Genomic DNA, 6000 nt, shown 5'->3' on the forward strand with positions numbered 1-6000 from the left:
TGAACCCCAGTTTCTTAGAGCAGCAGCTAAAATTAAATCTGCAATCAGAAATGGCCATCCTCCTGAGAAAGTATGTTTCCTCCTTTCACTGCAAAATCGAACGGCTCCATTTTCCTCCTTAAACACCTTCGGTTACAGGGACACTAGTTCTTTGGGACTATCACTTTGGCTAACAGAAAATAAAGTGCAGTACTGTTAGGAAAATATTATTTCCTCATTTTATCAGAGATAAGGTTGTGTGCATGAAGTTAGTATTGTTCCAGATGGCAAAGTCAAATTGGATATTTAAATCAGGATATTTCCCTCCTGTTATTTTGCCCTGGCATGGCATTGCCTATTGTGAGGCTCTTGCAGTTCCCTGCATTTGTCCCAGAATTCAAATTAGAACAGAGTGGGCAGAAAGCAAGAGGTGCAGGAAGGAAGGGGTAAGAAGAATTCTGTGGAAAGAGCCCCAATCTAAAGAGTAAACCGACCTAATGGTGCAATCAATCCATCATATTTATTGACTGCTTACTACCTGCAGAACACTGTACTAAGCACTTGGGAAAATACAACAGAATTAGAAGATACTTCCCTCTCCATAATGAGATTACAGTCTAAAGGACTCCATCAGAATGGATGCCCAAGAGTGTAGGATGACTGAATGCTCTCGTTTATTTCTCATGTGATGTCCCAAAAGGTCTATCAATCACTCATTAGTAAAAATGACTTATTCCTCTTGTCCCTGCTACAATAATAAATCATATTCACAGAGCATATATTGTATGCAGACCACTGTACTAAGCACCTGGGTGAGTAAAATATAACAGACATTTGGTAGACATTTCCTGCCCATATTGCAATACCCTCTAAGTCCCCTGGACCGTTCTCTCGAACTGATTTCAGGTGGCCTTCACTTATTCCAAAAAGCCAACGAATGGAGTTCTCAAAAATGTAAAAACAAAAAACCTGACTCTTCAAGAGGTTCACTTCCTTTCCAAAGCATTGACAGATCCCTGCTCTTTGAACTCAAAGTCAACCTTCCATAGAAAAGCAAAAACTATGATAATCGATATTAAGTGCATCTCCTATACAGGGTTGTATATTTGTATTGAGGAATTTCCCATTGCTTTGATTATCTCTCACATGCATTATTAACCAATGAGTGGATGAAGTCTTCGAGGCATGAAATGAAAGGAATGGTACATATTGGAAGAGGGAGAAGAATGAAGGTAGACAGGGATCATGACTCCTAAGTCTATTATATTCGTCCAAGTGCTTGGAAATACTATATACTATTGATCTGTTCTAGAAGAAAAGAGTCCATTAAAATTTTATGGTATTAATCAAAATACTATCCGAACCATCAGATTCTCAACAGTGTGTGCAGGTAGCCAGGGAGGGCTCAACTTGAGTAATTCACAATTTTCTGAAGAGGTGTTAAATTGTCCTTATGGCATCTCTTTGGTCTGCTGGGAATATGTTTCCACCTCTTTATTATTGGTGATGGCATTTAATTGTTTTGAAACCCCTGGTCTGTAAATTCTCTGGTGTACTTCCTGGGTTGACAGTGGAAGAATCCTTGAAAAAGAGAAATGAGAAACAACCTGGCCTAGTGGATACTGCACGAGCATAGGAGTCAGAAGGCAGTGGGTTCTGATCCTGCTCTTCTGCTTGTCAGCTGAGTGATGTAAATTAACAAATAAATTAAGCAAGTCATTTAACTTCTCTAGGCCTCAGTTCTCTCATCTGAAAAATTGATATTAATGATGATGATGGTATCTGTTAAGTGCTTACTTTTGTGCCAAGCACTGTTCTGAAATTAAGACTGTGAGCCTCATTTGGGACTTGGACAAGTCCAACCTGTTCAGTTTGTATCTACCACAGAGTAATGTCTGGCATTTAGCAAACCTGTAAAAAATACCATGAAAGGAAATGGTTTATGCTGTTCTCTGACCTTCTTTAGCCAGGACCCAGCTGAGAATCTTGCTATTGTTGACAATCAGAATAGGGTCTGTCATGGAAATTCTATCTGTAGTGACAGAGAGAAAGAGAAATGCAAGTCTTCCCCTTTCTGTATTTGCCAGTAGAAGGATGTGGAGGTTGAAGAAAAATCAGAGTGAAAGCAGTGGTCTAGTTTCTGACTTAGTCCTGGATCTGGGACCAAAATTTTAGCCAGGACTAAATCAACCCACATGGAACAGGGACTGTGTCCTAGCTGATTGTCTTGTATCTTCCCTAGTACTTAGCACACAGTAAGCACTTAATTCTCACAATCATTATTATCATTAAGCTGGGAAGGCCTGTAGCTTGACAGGTATTAATGGAGAAAGCACACAGACAAGGGGTTGAAGAAGGAAGGGCTGAGAATGAGGCCCAGTAAGGCAAGCTTCTAGGGCAAAAGGGCAAACTGAGGTGAGGGGTAGTTGAAGAAGTAAGAGGGAGAGAGATGATGAAGTGCCTGGCACCTATTACTCAAAATTTACGGCTTGAAAAAAAGAAGAATCCTTAACCATTGACAGTTTTAAGGGGTGGGTGAATGTTCAGGATAGTGTGTTAAAAAGATGATTTGGGCAGCAGAGTGTGGTTTGGATGGGAGAAGGGATAGACTGAGGCAGAGAGACCAGTCAGAAAGCCAGGCCTTCTTCTTGAGAGGAAAAGCAAACTAGAACAACAATCTGGATATTTCAAGCATGACTCACGGTGGATATAGCGGGTAATCCCGAGACGTCAGCAATGGTGTCTTATCATCCTCACGGATCCCACGTGCCTAATATGGTATTACGCACCGGAAAATTGGTAATTAAGACTGTATTGCTGACTAAGCCCTTGCACGCACTGAGGTTTACAAAAGGAAGCCTATGTGGGGGTGCGCAAAGAGGAGTTCATTATGCAGGTCCTGAAATAAACCTCCCTATATGATCATCATCATCACCTTCAAAATTAATTTTTGAACTCTTACATTGCACAGAACTCACAACTAGGCAATAGGGGACATACAAAAAAAAAATTAGAGGCAGTCCTTATCTTCAAGGAGTTCACAATCTAAGGAATATCTTCAAAGACATAGCACTGCAATATTATGGATTCACATTTGACTCAACTGATCAATCGACTGGATTTATTCAGTCTTTACTGTGTGCAGAGCACTGTGCCAAGCACTTGGGAGTTACACTATTGCAGAATGGGTAGACATGTTCTTTGTTCACAAGGAGCTTGCAGGCTAGACTGAATCATGCAATAATTATAATTACATATATACAATATAATCCAATCACAACTATATTCATTCATTCAATCGAATTTATTGAGTGCTTACTTTGTACAAAGTACTCAACTAAATGAATATAAGCTTTGAAGTTGGGGAGAGCAATTCTTGTCTGATGTAAAAATAATAATGTTGGCATTTGTTAAGCGCTTACTATGTGCCAAGCACTGTTCTAAGCACTGGGGTAGATACAAGGTAATCAGGTTGTCCCACGTGAGGCTCACAGTCTTAATCCCCATTTTACATTTGAAGCTACTGAGGCACCAAGAAGTGAAGTGACTTGCCCAAAGTCATCCAGTCACAGGTGGCGGAGCCGGGATTAGAACCCATGACCTCTGACTTCTAAACCTGTGCTCTTTCCACTCAGCCACGAGGGCATTCCAGCCAAAGGTAAGATGAGGGCGAGAGGTCAAGGTACAGCCGGAAGGTTAGTATTAAGGGAACAAAGTGTGCGTGCTGAGTTGTAGTGGGAGAGAAGCGAGTTGAGGTAGGAGGGGGCGAGCTGATCGAATGCTTTAAAGTCAAAGGTGAGTAGTTTTTGTTTGATCCAGAGGTGCATGGAAAACCACTGGAGTTTCTGGAGGAGTGGGGAAACATGATCTGAACATTTCTGAAGGAAAATGATCTGGGAAGCAGAATGGAGTATGGACTGGAATGGGGAGAGACAGGAGGCAGGTAAGTCTGCAACTATATGGAAAACAAAATACCATTATTTCCCAGCATGTGGAAGAACAGATTAATATAAGTAGAAGTTATTACTAGAAGAAGTTACTGAGAATGACTGTGGCCCTTTAGATCCTTGAGAAGTGGGATAATTTTATTGGATTGAAATGGTTTAAGCCCCAACACTATATTGAGTGACCTTTCAAGGATTTTATAGTTTTATGAAAAAGGATTGCTTCTTCATTTTCCATTGCTGGGTTGTTTTCGTTACCCTAAAGTGTTTTGGTTTATTAATCTATAATGAGCATCTCCATTCTAAATGTAAACAATTAGGTGGTGAATGATTCCAAGGAAATCAATAGGTCGGGATCAACTTCTCCAGATTTATTCTATCATAACCTTTATGGAGAGTTCTTATCAGAAGAAAGGATACATTTGCAAGTTGTTTCATGGCTTAAGAGTAGACTGTTTGAAGTCCCTTTGCTGCATTACATTCTCAATAACATCACTGCTTAAACCGTGGTTTATTCACCCAGGGACAATTGGCTATGGCTGTTGATTTTTATAGTCACAAATTGGCATCCTTTTTTATGGTATGTTAAGCACTTACAGTGTGTCAGGCACTGTTCTAAGCACTGGGTTAGATACAAGCTAATCAGGTTAGACACAGTCCATATCCCACATGGGGCTTACAGTCTATTCCCATTTTATGGATGAGGTAACTGAGGCACAGAGAAGTTAAGTGACTTGCCCAAAGTCACACAGTAGACAAATGGAAGAGCCAGGATAAGAAAAAGGGTCTGTCTGACCCCCAGGCAGAGCTGTATCCAGTAGGCCATGCTGCTTCTCTCCAACTCAAGCATTAAATTCACCCATTGATATTAGTTTATCTGATTTTGTAGCTACTACGAGTTGCTTGGCTACCTATTTCTACCCTGTTACACCTTCAACACTTGTTTGTCATCTGTGAACTTGTGCCTTCACCTTTTATGCACTTGGGTACTGCAGGGCAGGGGAAGGAGCGTGGCGTAGTGGAAAGAGCCCGAGCTTGGGAGTTAGAGGTCGTGGGTTCTTATCCCCGCTCTGCTACTTGTCAGCCATGTGATTTTGGGCAAGTCATTTAACTTCTCTATGCCTCAGTGACATTGTCTGTAAAATGGGGATTAAGACTGTGAGCCCCAAGTGTGACAACTTAATAACCTTGTATCTACCCCAGCACTTAGAACAGTGCTTGGCACATAGTAAGCACTTAACAAATGCCATTATTATTATACAGGAGCAGTATGTGGTTATGTAGAAACATACCTTTATGTGCCTTCTCAGAAATAGACTCTAATAATTGTGGTATTTGTTAAATGCTTACTTTAGGCCAAGCACTGTACTAACCTCTAGAGTAGACACAGGGTAATCAGGTCCCACACAAGGCACAGAGAAGTTAAGTGACTGTTAGCTCGTTGTGATCAGGGAATGTGTCTGTTATATTCTGTGGTGTATTCTCCCAAATGCTTAGTACAGTGCTCTGCACAAAGTGAGTGCTCAAAAAATGTGATTGATTGATTTCCTTAGAGTGAGGATTAGAACCCTGGACCTCTGACTCCTAAGCCCTTGCTCTTTCCCCTGAGCCAAGCTGCTTCCCAGGAGATTCTACTATATCTTCACTCAGGACTTAAGGGTAATAACCACCAATTATGAAGTAGAATGTCAGGACAATAGGCTTCCAGATTCACACAGACTAAAGAACCACTGGGTCGAAAAGTAGTTTTCAAACTGCCAGGATAGCTAAATATTATGTTCATGGAAAATTAAAATATGGAATGAGCTCTGAAGCAATAGCACAACACCCCTTTTAGAATGAGAAACCCAAACCACAAGTCTCAGTATAAACAATGAATGGACATTTCAGCATTTCACTGTCGGCTGTCAAGATATTGGGCTTGGTGAGCAAAGCTCTATCGTCAAGCTTGGCTCAGTGAAAATTGCTCAGAGATAAAAAGTCCATTGGCAGCAAAGAATCTCTTGCACCAAAGGTCCCTTACAGCATTCTGGGAGTGAGACTTAGAGAAAATTATTGAAAATGAGGTCATTCAAAA

Source organism: Ornithorhynchus anatinus, chromosome X1, assembly GCF_004115215.2.
Source record: "Ornithorhynchus anatinus isolate Pmale09 chromosome X1, mOrnAna1.pri.v4, whole genome shotgun sequence".
Lineage (NCBI taxonomy): Eukaryota > Metazoa > Chordata > Mammalia > Monotremata > Ornithorhynchidae > Ornithorhynchus > Ornithorhynchus anatinus.